Raw genomic sequence first — 16,925 nt, forward strand, 5'->3', positions numbered from 1 at the left:
CAGGTAGACAAAAGCATACTGGGTAGTCAAATGGGAAAGCATACATACATTCGTGAAGAGTAAAGTGGATATAAGAATATCCAATTAATATATATTGGCTAACATGGAAAAGCTAAGCCTCCAAAGCTCAAACACATTTTCCCCAATAAGCCAATTTCCTTCATTGTCTTTGGGGAGTTTTGTTGTAATCATTTCATGTCAGTTTTGGAAGGCAATCTGGGAAAGTGGGGAAAGGGACAACTTTTGAATAAAGAAGACTTGGATTCAAGTCCTACAAGCTACACGTACTAACCATGCGCAAATTACTTAACCTTACAGTGGCAGGCAACAGCTTAATTTTATAAGTTATAGATGAGCTGATAACTATCTGAAAAGGAGATGCTTTTATACAAGAATTTCCCTATAAGGAAATGACAGGTTTGGAATAAAACAAACAAATGGCCATACAAAATACTAAATTTTAATTTGAATCACATTTTGCTAAGCACATATTTTAAACAAGCCAAAAGGAAACATTGGCAAGTGATGAGTTAATAACATATTTGGAGCCTGGTATTGTGAGGCAATTGACAAAGTGGTACACAAATGCTGAGAACCAGTTGGCTCAAATACTCACTTCATGCAACCTATGGCAAACACAAGTTTAAGGCAAACAGGAGAACAGAAATATGGAAATAGGGGCAACAGGGATATATATTTTCAAATTACAGTGAAGCTTATTTCAGTAAATAGGCATCATAATGTAGTAGAAAGAGCCTAGAATTAAGAATCTGAAGATTAGGTCTTCAAGTAGAGTTGGACTGATCACTTTGTAAAGGTATCATAGAGAGGATATTTTTTTAAGCACGGATCAGACTTGAATCAAGATGGCCTCTGAGAGTCACTCCACCTCTGAGACTCCATGATTCAGTGATTCTGGCTCTACTCCTAAATGTCATAAAGTAGCTCTGTGACCTTTGGGGATTTTTTTTTTACCTTTCTAGGTTTAGAGGTTAATTGGATTAGAAGACCTGTAAAATCCAATTCTCAAGATCCTTTCTGTTATGACAGAAAGAGCATCATAGAGAGAATGGTAATATCTGGGATCCCAGTATAAACTCAGCCTTTCATTAGGTATGTGATCTAAAACACTTCACCTAACTCCTTTGGACTGTGGTTTCTTCATCATTAAAAGAAGAAGATTTAATTTCTAGGTCACATAACCAATGAGATGGTAAATTGGCTGCTTTCTTCAGACTACTTTCACTCTCTAAGTGTTTTAAGTTTAAAAAGAGGAATTATATACCAGATGTAGAGTGTCTCCAGCTGAATCCAAAGGATAAAGAAGAGGGAACTGAATGCTGGTACAATGTAAGATCCTTATGAATTCATTAATGCTGGATTACTATTTTCTTAAAGTAATAGTTCAGAATCTCTTCCCTATTGGGTTCCTGCTATCATAGAAAAAGATACAACTTAAAAGCCTATATCTATGATAGATTTAAAGGCACCTGCCTCGCTCCAGTTGCAGAGGGATATGTCAATATGCCCCCTCTCTCCATCTTCTACCCTATAATAAGCAAGGTTGTCTGACAGGGAAGAGGGGTAAGGTGGTGAGTTGAAAAGTGGTCCTTTTTGACTGGGGTTTGACCTAAGGTTACGAATCACCATGATTAAGGCTGAAGTATCCTTCCTCCTATACTTTCACACTGCAAAGAAGGACATATACTATTTTGCCCTAGACAAAAAAGAAAAATTCTCTGCTGATAAAAAATGAATTTATCCAACTTTTTTGGAAAGCAGTTTAGGACTGTGTTAAGAAAGTGGTCGAAATGGACATACTCTGTGGCCCAGAGATTCTATTTTTTTTTGTTTGATTGTATGTTTGTTTTTTGCTGAAGCAGTGAGCCCAGGGTCACACAGCTACGAAGGGTTAAGTGTTTGAGGCCAAAGTTGAATTCAGGTCCTCCTGACTTCAGGGCTGGTGCTCTAGCACTATTCCATCTAGCTGCCTCGAGAGAATCTATTGTTAGGTATGTACTACAAGGAGAAAAATGTTTTTAAAATGATAAAAGTCATATATACAACAAATATTATAATACCATTTTTCACAGTATTAAACAACTGAAAACAAAGTAAGCACTGACCATTTGGGAAACAATTAAACAAATCGTGTCACATAAATGCAATGGAATATTATTGCTCTTAAGAAACAATGAATATACTGACTACAGAGAAGCATTGGAAAACTTCTATGAACTGATACAAAGTGAAGCAAGCAAAACCAGGAAAGCAATATACACACTGTCCAAAACAATGTAAATGGGAAAAACCAACAACAGAATAATTGAAATTGAATGCTGTGAAATTATAATAACCAAAAATGGTTTCAAAGGTGAAAAATATTCAAATCACCTTCTTCCTTTATTAGCATTGTAGACTAAAGTTCATCAATGAAACTTACAAAGACAAAGTAGAATTTGAGCTGAGACTTAAAGGATGGAGATATTTCAAAGTAAAGATGGAAAATCCATAATCACAATTCCAAAAGTCTGTATTCTTTGTATTCTGCTAATTAGTCAACAGTCAGGAAACTACTATGAATAAGATAAGTAATTGAACTGCTACAGAACTGCTATTACAGTCCCTTGAAATCCTAAGACTCTAGGTCAATTATGTGTATATTCATTGAGTTTTATGTCAGCTTTACCTAAGAAATGCTACTCTGGCCTTGTAAGACAGAAGCAGAATATTTAAAAATAGCTTGTTAGGAGGAGAGAAAGAAGAATGAAAAGGTAAGAAGCACTTATCTTGAAAAGATTTATAGCAGTTTAGAAATAACCTCTCTAAATTGGAGAAAAGAGCATGAAAACCTCTCAATCAAGAATAGGCCACTTTCACTTTTAAGAGGATGGAAGATTGATATCCCTACTTAAAATTCCTTGGAATTATTTTGGTTTGATATAGTGTTTTTCCAACATCAATTAATTTAATTTGGAACTCTAATGATGAAGGATGAAAGTTTATAATTCTAAGTATAAAGGATTCTGGGTAATAAAACAAAAACTTGAAGGAAAAATCCGAATTCACTGTACCAAGAATTTTTAGGTTTAAAACTTCAGTGACAATTATCAAGTAAAGCAAAGTGAAAAACAAACTGTGAGTTCAGTGTAATTGCTGGACAAAACTGAAATAGAAAGGAGATTAGCATTAAAGAAAATATAAGATAAAAAGCAAAAGACAGATCATTTGTTTTCCATGTGATATCTTTGAAACATTGGAAAATATTGAAAAGAAAGGGGCAGCTAGGTGGCCCAGTAGATAGAGCACCAGACCTGAATTCAGGAGGACCAGAGTTCGAATTTGGTCTCCAACACTTAACACTTCCTAGCTATGTGACCCTGGGCAAGTCACTTAACCCCAGCCTCAGGAAAAAAAAAAAAAAAAGAAAAAAAGAAAGAAAGAAAGAAAAAGAAAAAGAAAATATTGAAAACAAAGCAGCAGGAAATCCATAAGTCATGTATTTACTATCCATATATTCTGGGGCAAGTTACTTTCTCCATTTAAGTCTCCTTTTCTCTAAATTATACCTTCATGAAAGAAAATACAAAGTGGTAAGGTTCTAGTCCAACTTCCATCACTTAGTATCTGATGTTCTTTGCCTGTAGGTACCTAGGACATTTTTTTTTTCCACTGTAAAAATTAGTATGGTGACCAAATAGACCAAATTCCATTCTAGTTCAAACTATTTTGATAAGCATGCTATTCCATCTGTTTATCATTTCCATCTACATTCAAATAATTCAAGCAGTCTCACAACTTTGCTGTTTTAGGATCATGGCAGAAATATAGTACTTTTAATACATTATAAAGGATTTTTGAATGCTCTAAAGAAAGAGAGATATGGAAAAATCAAAAATCCCAGGCCTTTCCATCTATTCTGTCCCAATGTCTTAAGGATTTCTGGGTCATCAGCAGTGAATCTAAGTCCTCCAGGTCTGTGGGCACTGCCATCTGCCCCCTCCACTGCAACTTAAGGATTTCTAAGCATTTCCTTTTGTCCTACAGCTGAAGTCTTTTAAGCCTGTATTCTCCATAAATTACAGCATTATCTCCTTGACAGCAAGGGCTAGCTCACTTTTTTTTTTTCTATATGTAATCCTAGGATTTAGCACTGTCTTTGGTACACAGCAAGAACTTATGGAATGCTTTTTAATTCAATGATTGATTCATTATTTCAAAGACAGGTGAGAACAGAGAGGAATGAATTAGTCATTGAAAGATTCATGAAAGAACTGATATTTGATTTGGGCCTTAAAGTATAGTACATTCTTTGTAACAGACTTATCTTTGTAACACCTTAACAGTGTTGTCCATAAAGGACCTTCATCTCCAAACCAGTCCTCTCCACCTATCCAAATTTCAACTATATCCAAAGGCTCAGATCAAGTCCCAACATCTCCATAACAGCTTCCCTTACAACTTCAGCCACTAGAATCCATATCTTTTCTGAATTAATATATCACTTACTTATGGAACTACATAATTAATAGCCTCTCATCTCCACTACTCTATTCTTTAGCTCCCCATTTTCTCAACTAATCATCCAAATATTCTAGTCCATTAAAATCTCTCCCTATTTGATATAGCCATATTATCTGTCACAGAAAACTAGAATTCTGGAGCTGTAAGAGTGCTGATAATGTAATTCAACCTCTATATAAAGTAGATATTTGCTGTTTAGAACCTCAAATTTTATGTTGTATTAGACAGAAAATTTCAAGTTACAATTGTAGTTACAGAGATCTCAATACATATATTTGATATATCTTAAAATTTTTAAATGCTCTTTTTATTCAGTCAAAATCTTCCTCATTATATATCTACTATTACTATCTAATTAGCATACCTATGACATGTCTACTCATTCTTCTGTATTAAGATACAAATCAACTATTTGAAAGATAACTAACCTATTTCTCCCACAAAAGTTTTCTTCAAGTTAAACATAACCATTTTTCAAATGGCTTCATTTCTTTTTTAAAATTTGATTGATACTTTAAAAAAATCATTCTCACTTCCAATAATGTCCACCTCATCATAAAATTCTCACTTATAAATATGTTAAGCAAAACAAACAGACCCACTGACCATTCCTGAAAACATAGGGCTAGTTCTACATTAGTCTTTCACCAATGCTACCAAGGAATCTGGAATCAAAAATGTGACCTTGTTTTTAATCCTCTCACAATCCTGGTAATTTTCTCTAAACATTTTCTTGTGACACTTCTTCAGTTTATGATATTGTTTCCATGTATTAGATTATGTAGTCAATACAATAAAGAGCAAGGACTGCAACTGATTTAGATTTCTCTTGTGACACCTAGCACATTACTATTCACGTGGTTGACAGTCAGTAAATATTTGTGGAGTGAATAAGTATTTGTTTTGAGAAGAAGAAAAAAAAAAGCTCAAACTTTTTGACAGGTTTAATTGAACTTCCTTTGTAATGAACTGATGTAAATCTGAAATCCTTCCAGATTTCCTTTCCTTTTCCTGTTAAGTAAAATAGTTTTGGGGATGAAAGCTGTCATGAAAATAAATCTAGTTATTCTCCCTCACATTATCCCCTGTAAATAATTATAGTCTCATTGTCATAGACACTCCAGGGTTGGAAGAGACCACCTTACCCAAGCCATACTTGAAAATGTAATCCCCTCTTCAATGTGATTAATGATTTCCTGGGAAGGAAAACCCACTGCTTAAAACTGTAAGGATTTTTTTCCCCAAACTGAATCTGGGGCAACTTCTGACAATTGCTTGAAGTTTTGCCCTTTAGGGCCAAGCAGAATAAGGATAATTCATCTTCAATACTCAAAATTGAAGACAGCTATTGGCTCCCTCCTGAGTCTTCTCTTTCCTAGGCCAAACATCTTTAGGTCTTTCAAATGATTTTCAGTAGTCTCTCATCTCCTCTTTCAGTGTTCTGTTCATTTGTGAGGACCAACCCCACTTCACTTATATGTCATCTACTCACACTATAACATGAGCTTTTTGAACACAAAGACCATTTCAATGATCTTTTTTTGTATTCTTAGAACTTAACATGATAATGGCACAAATGACACATAGTAAATGTTTCTTCAATCATTTTTCATTTGTTCATTCACCTTCATATACCTAAGGACTTCAGGCTGGATGTTTAAGATGTCCCATCTACACCTATCTTCAGAAGCATACCCTTTGCTCTAGATTTTTTTTCCATTTTTTTGTCTATGAAAAGATATTCGCATCTGCCAGTTAGAAATGAATGCTCTAAAGCTGATGATTAAGTGATGTTGTATAATTCATGTTATCTTTCTGAGCCTTTGTGGGCACAGTAAGAAGATGATACAGACAAAAGGGGACAAAGGGATATCTAAGTCTGATCTTACAGATCATCAAATCATCACAATCCTGGGTGGTAGAGCCTATTATTATCCCCATTTTACAGTTGAGGAAGTTGAGACAGACATGACATTGCTTGCCCAAAGTCATTTAGTATCTGAGGCTGGATTTGAAATCAGGGCTTCCTGACTACAGGTCCAGTGCTCTATTTAAATGATAACCTACCTGCTTCTTAGAGATTTTCTAGAAAAATCTTACTGCACAGATAAAGAAAGGGTACTCTAGCAGGATGAAGTGACTTGCTCTCAGTTATGCAGGAAGTCAGTAGAATGAAAATAATTCTTTGTGTGCTAAGAAGGTCTCTAACTGATTTCTTATCTTTCCAAAACAAACACTAACTGGAGAAACCTAGAGATTACTTACTCCTTCAAGACTGTTTTCACTTATTTTGTTTTGTTTTGTTTTTATTTCTCTGTGTTTGCACATTCATTCTCAAGCTTGGCATCAGAAAGCCTGCACCATTGCACAGGCTCTCTTGAATGTTTCCTTTGGCATTTGCAGATCTTTCTCCAAACACTGTCTATAAGGAGCAGTACCTGTATAGGCAAATGACAGAGAACTTTGAACTATTCATTCACCTGTACACTGTTAATTTTGCAGCAGCCTGCCTTTGTCACTGCTCAGTTCATAAAAAAACCTACTAATATTTAACAATTTTTAAAAAGAGAACCAGTGAGAGAAAGAAATTGCAAATGTGTCAAAGAACTTACCAGCCCTGTTAAGAAACTCTTTCCAGAAAATTGAAGACACATGTCAAGCCTTCATAAAAACCTTACAAATGGCAAAGAAGAATCTAAGGCAGCAACTCATGCAGAAACTATTTAATCAAAGAATAAAGACAATTATAACATAACATCTGTTAATCTTTTGTGTAGGTTATAATTAGATGCTTCAGAGAAACACCCTTTCAAGGGTGATCTTTTAACATCTGTTATAAGGATCAGCAGCACCGAGAATCTCCTAACACCACTGCTGTGCTTAATTGAGAATATCTTCAGCACAATAGATTGACAAAGGACTCCTGAAGATTTCAAGAATGATGAAAAAATCAAGACAGGAATCACCAACTCTGACATAATTGTTAATCTAAGAACTTTTTTTCAAGCAACCATTATATTTAAGGCAAGCTACAAGGCACAAGGGATGGAAAAAAATATATAAAGAGAGCAGTCATTATTGTGAAGTAGCTTATGTCCTACTGGGGAGCTACAAAACTTACCCAAATACACTACCAGAAAAATTAAGGAGAGGAAGAATATTGACAGTTGTTCAGGGAAGGCTTCACCAAGGAGTGGGCCACTGTGGTAATCCTTGGCAAAAGTACAAATGACAGATTTAAAGCAGAAAGGAACCTTAGAAGTCATTGATACTAGTTCCTTCATTTTATAGGTGAGGAAAATGAGTGTAGTATTCACTTAAGCAGCTATTTAGTTATTCAATTTTGGGGAAACTATATAACTCTTCTCTTCCTCTCTTAGGTCAGAAATCTGCTTCAACTATAGTTGCCATAATCCCTTCTTAAAGGAAAGGAAAAAAAAATAGGGGGATTGATAGAGAAAGATGAAAGCAAAGGTGGAGGAGAAAGGTTGAGATCCAAATAAAGATATCATATAGATTTAGAGTTGGAAAATAATTCAGATGATGTCAAATTCAATTACTTCATTTTACAGATGAAGAAACTGAGGCCCAGAGAGTTTAAATGCCTTGCTCAAGATCACATAACTAGAAAAATGTGTGAGGGAGATTGAAACATGAAATAAGAGGTCAACCAAGTCAAAGAAAGGAAAAGAAGGAAGATGGATAAGAGAAGCAGACTGACATTCAACACTGTCATTAATCTCATGACACCCCACTTCAATCTCTGATTGTACTGCTGATGCCAGAGACCATCCATATAACAAATTGCAGAATTTTGCATTTTTGCCAAAAGATATGCAGAGAGGACAAAGCTAAGGCCATCATATAAACAGATGTAATTGGTGGCAAAATGAAAAACCTCCACATATGGGGATAATATAACAAAAAGCACTTACTACCCAGGATGGGAGGGTAGCTTCCCAAATGGTTAGTTCATGCTAAAGAGATTGGTTTATGCCAAAGTTGTAGTGAATTATTGTAATTCTCTGACAAATTCAAGAACTGATTCACAAAGGGATTAAAAATCTCTCTGTCCCAACAACTGGAAACCACATTTCTAGCATTATCAATCCTCAGTTCTCTAAAGCTGCCCCTATGGGTATTGGCACCCCTCAATAGTAACAGATGGGGTATCTCCAAAACTTGGACAGCTTCTTTAGTGCCCCCAAGTGAATCCTCATGATGTGATGTAGGATCCAGCTACTCCAGCAAAGGTTATTCTATGATTCAAGGAACTGGTATTTTTCTGGTCCATCTGGGAACAATCAGAGGTTCTTAACCTTTTTTTGTTAAGGTCTGGATCCCTTTGACATTCTCAGAAATTTATGGACTCTTCAGAATAATGTTTTAATTGCAGAGGATAAAAATGCATAGAATTGCAAATGAAACCGATTATATTTAAATATTGTCGTTAATATTGTTTTAAGATAAGTTGATAGTACTGAAATTAAGAGCCCTTTGTCTAAATGGTCAACTACTATGTTGTGTTCTAAATGTCTTTCCCGATGCACTTCTTCTCTCAACCTTTTTTATAAAAAGATTATTTTGTCATCAAATAAAATAATACATTTTATACTCCCTTCTTTATTTTCTTTCATTCACTTCATTCCTGCAATTCATTCAACAAATATTGATTTCCTATTTGAGTCTTCACAAACATGAGCACTTATACAGCCCTGAAAATAAACAGATTCTCTCCGATTCATAGCTTCCTAAAAACAATGCCAATTACCCTTTTGATATAATTCCATGAAAACTGATACAATGTTAGTTTTGCAATATTCGTGTTTCATAGAAGAGAGCATATCCATATGTGGAAAGGCAGTGTCATACAATGGAGAAAGCAGTGTATGGGACCTCAGTTCTGTTCCCAGCTCTATTGATAACTATCTGGAAAAACTTGGGTAAGTTCTTTAAATTCCTTGAACCTCAGTTTCTGTACCTGTGAAATGGGTGAATTAGACTTGATGATCTCCAAGATCTTTCCGACTCTCAAGAGAAGGAAAATTCATGGTATATTTCTTATAGCATCAAGGAAAAGAAACCAAACTTCTTGTTAGAAAGGGGCTTTTCTAGAGAAAGTTTTTTTTTCATCTCCCTTTAATAATAAAGTTTTTCCTTTATTGATTATCTTCAACTTATCCTGTAGGTTTGTATATGTATGTAATTACAAATATAGATCTTATTTGTCAATATCTGTTTTCATGTTGGCTAAACCATTGGACAGACTATGAGGTCCTTGAAAACAGGGGCTGTCTATTGCCTTTCTTTGAATTCTTAGAACAAGATCTAGCGCAGAATAGATGCTTAATAAATGTTTATTGATTGAATGGCTCACAAATGGAAATTAATATAGATGGAGTCAAAGGGGTTTTTTGTTATCATTTACTTATTTTGGTTTCATTTGTTTAAGTTGTTGTGCTAACTGAGGGATATCATCCTCTTTGCATTTCTTAACTGATAATAAACTACCTAGAAGCTTGGCATTCAGGGTTCAAGTTAAAATTATTTAATAAAACTTAATGATCAAAAGGCTCCTATTAGGACCTTGTTTCTTAATTCAGGTTCTTGAACTGCTTCTAAGAAAATTGAGTCTAGAGAAGAAAAAGTAGGATTTACCATTTTATCCTATTGGAAGAGGGATAAAGTAAAAGTTAAGTTAGGGACTAGGACTTTTTTTGTTTGTTTATTTATTTTAATTTCATGACAACTCATTAAGAATATTAGAAAATGACTTAAGCAGTAGGACTTCAATTCATTGGCCCTAGAATTTGAAATGAAACATAACTCAGTTTAATAAGGCCCTCTGCTGACCATCTCTATAATGACATCTTATAAAGATGAACTCAAACTTTTAAGAGACTTTATCGTTAAGTACTATAATAAATAGTAGCATATTTGGCATCTTTTGATTATAGAAACAGGAGGACAAAACTAGTGAAAAAATGAGATGGAGTAAGGGAAAAAATGTCCTGTAGTATTTGCTTGTTTATCTATTCATAAAGTCCTATTATATTATTACTTGCTTTTGCTTTTCTCTGATGAAACTATACCAAGATATCAAGTCATTATACTGAAAGAAAGGTGAATTGCATTTATTATTTTATTTATGGCCAAACTTAGTTGTGTGATTTTAATCCTGATTGTCTTGCAAAAAAAAAAAAAAAAAGGTTTTAAAAAAAACTAAATATTGATGGAGCCACATGAAAGAAATTATGATTGTTATTTATCAGTTCGATATATATTTCCACATTGGTAACTAACTAATTAGAGTTAGAGAAAAATTGCACATAGGCATCCAAATTGCAACTGTTGTAATAATATTTAATAATTAACTCTTCCTACTTATGTTGTCTGATGACTGACGAAGAAATGGAGTACATGGCTAACTGCAGAATCTAACAATCTGGAGAAGAATGAATTATTAAAAATCAGTTAGACCTATAAAAGGAAAATGATTTGAGGTATATCTTTTGGGCTAATTAAAAAGGGCTAAGGGTTAAACCAATCCTATATGCTTACACAGAAAGACTATCAGAGTCCCAGCCTAAGAGTAGCATTTTGTGCACTGGACTAGCATTTCAGGATTAACAGCTCTGCTTTCAACTCTTAATGTTTATCTGCCCTTTTTATTATCCAAGCTGCCATTCACAAGATCCAAATCATTTCCAGCTCATGCAAACAAAATTGGTTTGGGATTTCCCTCTTGAACCAAGCCCAGTGGGCTCACCCAAAGCCATCTAAATTTTACTCAAAGAAATCATTATTACCCAAAAAAAAAAAAAAAAAAAAAAAAATTATTTTCTAGCAGGAGCAGGAGAGACTTGTTTTCTTGCCCTGAAAATGTAGATTAATTTATGTAACAACTGGGAAAGACCTCATGTAATCGAGGCTTCCAAAGCCTACATGATACACTTCATTAGACAAGTATGTATTGGGACATTGTAAACGCTATGGGTAATGTTCTACATATCCTGGAGATTTATTTTTTCATCTGTGAAAAAAAAAAAAAAAAAAAAAAAAAAGCACATTTGGGAATGCTGAATTCCACAGGCATCAACCTTGTAGATTTAGGGAACCAGAGAAAAATAGAGCTATGAAGTCCCTCACATTCCACTGGTTGAATGCCTTGCCACAAACAAACTTAAACAGACTCTTTTCCAATGAACTCTTTAGCCTGATCTTTACATTTACCAATAGAGAAGTTCTAGCCCTTTCCCTCGGAAGGCTATTTTAGAGGTTAACCAAACAAGGAACCAATGTTTCCAATTGTTTTCACCTAAATCCCCTGAATCCCTGAACTATAATCTTCTTCTACTCTGAGCTCCGAGCATTTACAAATGCCTGGACCTGCAATGTAAGTGGATTTACTTATTCATGTTTATCCATAAACTTCACCTAATTTACATGAAGTTTCATGTCTGATTTCTTTTAAGTATCAAAGGAAAGCTTTACTATTCTTTACTATTTAAAGAGAGGTGGGAGAGGTGAAGAACAAATGGACTGGACTTTAGGTATTACTGAAGGATGCAAGAATCTAGATTACTTGGCTCAGTGCCAAATAGCTCCTCGAAATTTTAGCCTAATTCTTAGAGGTGAGACAAGGTTAGATGATTCTGCTGGCATACTGTTGGAATTATGCAAGAGCTGAATCTGGAATATCAGAGAATCATAAAGCATTTGGAATGAAAAAGACCTTAGCACTCATCTAGTCCAACCATTTTACAGATGAGGAACATGAGGGCAAGGGAAGTTAAAGAAATTTGCTAGGGTCAAATGGCTAGCAGATCTAGGGCTACAATTAAATTTTCATTTTAATTGAGAAATTTTTCTACCTCACTAACAATCTTCTCATGCATAAAATCTCTTGTTGTCCAGATACTAAAAATTTGGAGTTTTATTGCATACATCAGAATTCAACATTGGGAAGATGCATAGATTCTAACAATTGACAATCAACAAGCATTTTAAGTATCTATTATTGTCCTAGCACAGCAAAAGGCTTCTACTCTCTAGGAACAAACACATACACTCACACTACATAGACATATACATATGTAAGTATAAGTATACAAACACATGTACAAACATACAACATAATTGATAGGAAAAGGGAACAAAAATGTAGCTTCTACTGATAGTCAACCCATTGGAAAAAGAGAAGTGGGGGATGTTTTTCTTTTACATAAACTTATATGTAATGAAAAGAAGGGAAGAAGGGGTAGGTGACAAGGGACTAGAAATTAGTCAGTTTTGCTACTACAGAAGCTCAGTTTATAAACAATATAAAAAATTAGTGTGATAATACATCAGTCTTACTAAAATATCTTCTTTTGAAGCCATGCCATGAAACTACCTGATAGGTGAGACCACCAAGTAACAAACTCCTTTTGATACTTCAGTAACTAAGACCCCTTGGATGGGACCCAAAACAAAGCTACCTTATACCCACTGGAATTTTACTCAATAACAAAGAGTGCTATATTGAGAGCTACCAGTGTGAAAGTTTAAGATGCTGGTCATTTGAGTACCTAAAACCATTCACTTGCTCATTTTGTAACCTATCAAATTTGAAGGTAAGAACAAAGTTACCCCAGTGCCTAGGTGAAAACACAGAGAAGGAAAAAAACTACATGGCTGTGACTCTATAGGAAGGTCAAAAGTACAGCTTTCTCCGTGGAGAGGATGAAGAATATAATGGAAAAAATGTTGGGTTTTGGACTTATAGAATCTGAGTTTGAATGCCAGCTCTAGCACAGGTGACCCATGTGGCCTTAGGAAAGGAGATCCTTCAACTCCCTGGGGATTTTCTCATCTATAAAATGAAAGGATTGCACTAAATTACCTCCAAGATTCCTTCCCACTTTAAATCTATACTCCCATGACTGTGATATAACTAATAAATGTTTTTCTTTGCTTTTATAAAGGAGAAAATAGTGTTATAAGCATATAGGTATGTGTGATACCTGGCACATTTTTTTTCTGAATTTCAAATGCAAAAAGGACTTAACTGACAACCAAAAGAATGGGAATCTAGATAAGACCTTGTCTCTCACTGCTCATCACTAAAATCGGAGAAGTGACTAGATGATTTCAAACTCCTTTTCAGCTCTCAAATTCTGAGATACTGTAAGAGAGAAGGTAGCACGTGAATGCTTTCACTGTTGCTCTGGCTTGACTTAGCAGCTGGGTTCAGGAGCAAGTTTATGTCTTAGGGAATGAGTCATGGAGATAACATGCTGAAGGTAACAGGCGTGAATACTTTTTGCCAGTCTGCAAAGTAAGGTTGGCAGACCTTGGTCACTTTAGTAAGTGACAATTTGCTGCTGTCTGAAAATGACTGGCTTGTTAGGGATAGGGGACAAACGCAGTAGCCTAGTAAAAGAAGGGGGACACTCTTGCATCTCCATTTAACAGGACTGACAGAACGTCAATCCAAACAAATTACATGAGAATACCCTTGTCAGAGAGCTGTGGTATTCTTTTAATAATAAACACTCCTTAGCTAGCTGACACACACCTTCGCACTCCCTCTGCAAATCAGGTCACCTTAGGTGGGGGTGGGGCATGGACAAAATGAAGGCATGTTTAAGAAAAAGGAAAATCTTAGTCCATGTGAATTTCACATTTCCACTTCTAAACTGCAACTTTTAGAGGCAGAAATAACAGCAAGCTAATCCAGAGCTTGAAAAGGAACATTTGAAATTACTCTAGAAGCCCAGGGAGGAAGGGGGAGGGGGGAAGCAACAACTCAGTTCTTACAGGAATGGTTTCCATTTCAAGACATTATTTATATCCTACCAGAAATTCCCTGAGTTCATGAGGGTGAAAAACAACATCAGCAACAACCAATATAGATCACTGCATGGTTTATCATAGCAAAACTGCCTTATGAAGGGACTCTTTCCAAAACGGAGCAACTCACTCACAAGGACCCAAGTTAAAAAAAAAAAAGTTATGTTTTCCCAGTAGAATAACTAAAAATCATCTTCCCATTTTTTTTTCTAGTTATACTTAGAGGTCAATCTAATAATCTTTTGGAGTGGGTTCCTCTCCTCCCCTCCAAGCCATCTTCTTGATCACTGACATGGGAAACATAGCTATTTGCCATCCCATTAGCATGTGCTTTCTGTTGTGCCAGTTAAAAGAGACAATGAGGTTTCCACACCTAAATCTCGTTCAACTTTAACGCTGTAATTACTCGGAACAACTGCATACTTGCTGTGGCAGCCAGAGAAAGCTTGGAGAAATTCGCTAACCTAATCATATCACTTTAAAAGGAAAGCAAGCTGTACAAATAAGATAAACTGTAAGAACAGAGGTTGGGGATGGGGGGGAGGGGGGAGGTGAAGAGAGAAAAAAATCTTACTTGTAGTTAGTTCTTCAATCAACATATGTCACAATCCTGAAGATATTAGAAATGCTCTCAGCTTAAAAATTCTCCCGAGTTTATCCTCTGTTTATTTGTGAAACTTTAAGAATCTGTGGTTATAGCAGAGCAGCATGAGTTCCCCAAAACATCCAAAGCACCCACAAAGTTCTCCAGAATCTGTACAGCAAGTTTCCTGAGAGTTAGTTCCCTCTGCTCTTCTGTAGTTGTTCCGTACTTGTAAATACAAGCTCTGTGGACAAAGTCCCAAATGACATCACTGGCAGCTGCATATTGTTGAGTCTTTATTAACTGACTGTCAAAAAGAAAGAGGGGAGAGGGAGAGAGAAATAGAGGGAGAGGATGAAGGAGGAGGGGAGGGAGGGAGAGGAGAGAGAGAGAGAGAGAGAGAGAGAGAGAGAGAGAGAGAGAGAGAGAGAGAGAGAGAGAGAGAGAGAGAGAGAGAGAGAGAGAGAGAGAGAGAGAGAGAGAGAGAACAACTCACATGTATCTTTCTTGCAGCCCCAAAACCGGCAACATGGTGTGGATTCCAGTTATACATATGTAAATAATTCTATTGATTCTTTTCTTAGGTCAGACACATTTTCATGAGAAAGAAAAGGATAATTGCCTCCTCCAATTTACAAGCTATAAGCCCAGGACTGAGAAAAAAAAAAAAAAAAGTTTGAAAGACTAAGCAACAACCTGAAACTTTTTTTCCTACATATTTCTGACATTTTATTTCTTTTAAAAAAATGCACATTTACAAATGCAGGGATTTCTTTTTGCTATTTGCATAGATATATCCCACATACTTCAAGTGGATAAATTAGAATTTATGATCTATGTCTTCCTGAATTTAGAGTTTTTTGACTGATGATTGGATTCATTTTCATACATATTGTTGATGGAGAAGGAACTTGGAGACTCTAAGATCATAAGCCTAAAGGGACCTTAGAGGTCATCTGATTTAACTCCTTCATTTTACAAATGAGGAAAATGAGATCAGAGGTTAAACATTTTAACCAAAGTTACACAAAGTATGTACTGCATAACTGGAATCAGAAACTAGCTTCAAAGTGCTTTGTACCTAGTAGGTGCTTAATAAACTTTTTTTTTTTTTTTTAATTGTACTGAAGCTCATCTAACTCCCTCATCATGGGGAAGCATATCCAGAGAGGAGAGGCAACTTGTTAATAGTTACACAGCTAATGAGTCACAGAGTCAAGATTTGCACCCTAGGCTAGTCTTCAGATTTTAAATCCAGAACTTTGCCCTCTGCAACACATTTTTTTAAGAATGTTATATTTATTTCTTCTCTTTTTTTTTATCCCATATTCTATTATCCACCTATCTACTTCAATAGAACTTTCCCTTGTGACAAAAACTAATTTAAACTAAACTAACTGACACAGTCCTGAGTGATACAGCATTCCAAATTTACAGTCCCCCATTTTCTTAATGAAGTGGTATGATCACTGCATCAATTTATCAATTCTTCTTGTCATATGACTACTAATATAATATTTCCCATCACTGGTTCCTAATCCCAGTTGACTAACACTCCAAGGTACAATTATCTGCAAGGAATCACTAAGTTTTGTTTTATTTTTTAAAACCTAAACATTTAATTCATTTAAATGAAGAGGAAAAAATCACCAAATGTATTAATAATAATAATAATGTTATACCCTTTTAGATAGCCTATCTGTATTCTGTCCTTCAAACAAGTTAAACACATTTCCACTTCCATACTTTTATTCACAGTACCCTCTTCCCAGAATGCTTTCTTCTATTACTTTCTGTCCATCAAAATCTAAACTGAACTATAAAGCCCATGTCAACATCCTTCTACCAAGAATCTTTATTTCCCACCCCAAAATGAATCCTCTCCATCTTAGAGAATTTCCTGATTCTATAACATTTCACACATCATATAATATTTTATAGTATTCTGTCTCTCTCTTCATCTTTCTCTCTCTCTCTCTCTCTC

At 35.2% G+C, this 16,925-nt stretch overlaps 1 protein-coding gene across 3 annotated transcripts in view; it reads right to left on the reverse strand.

Annotated features, from left to right (window-relative positions):
• The window catches only part of NCKAP5 (NCK associated protein 5), a 939,808-nt gene extending 924,491 nt beyond the window's left edge, over positions 1-15,317 (reverse strand). For all 3 annotated transcript variants that reach the window (XM_074301873.1, XM_074301870.1, XM_074301874.1), the window contains exon 1: positions 14,933-15,317. The gene's annotated coding sequence lies outside the window, so the exon portion shown is untranslated. The remainder of the gene's footprint in view (positions 1-14,932) is intronic.
• Positions 15,318-16,925: the final 1,608 nt, after the last annotated feature.

The sequence above is a fragment of the Sminthopsis crassicaudata genome, chromosome 3 (genome assembly GCF_048593235.1).
Source record: "Sminthopsis crassicaudata isolate SCR6 chromosome 3, ASM4859323v1, whole genome shotgun sequence".
NCBI classification, from domain to species: domain Eukaryota; kingdom Metazoa; phylum Chordata; class Mammalia; order Dasyuromorphia; family Dasyuridae; genus Sminthopsis; species Sminthopsis crassicaudata.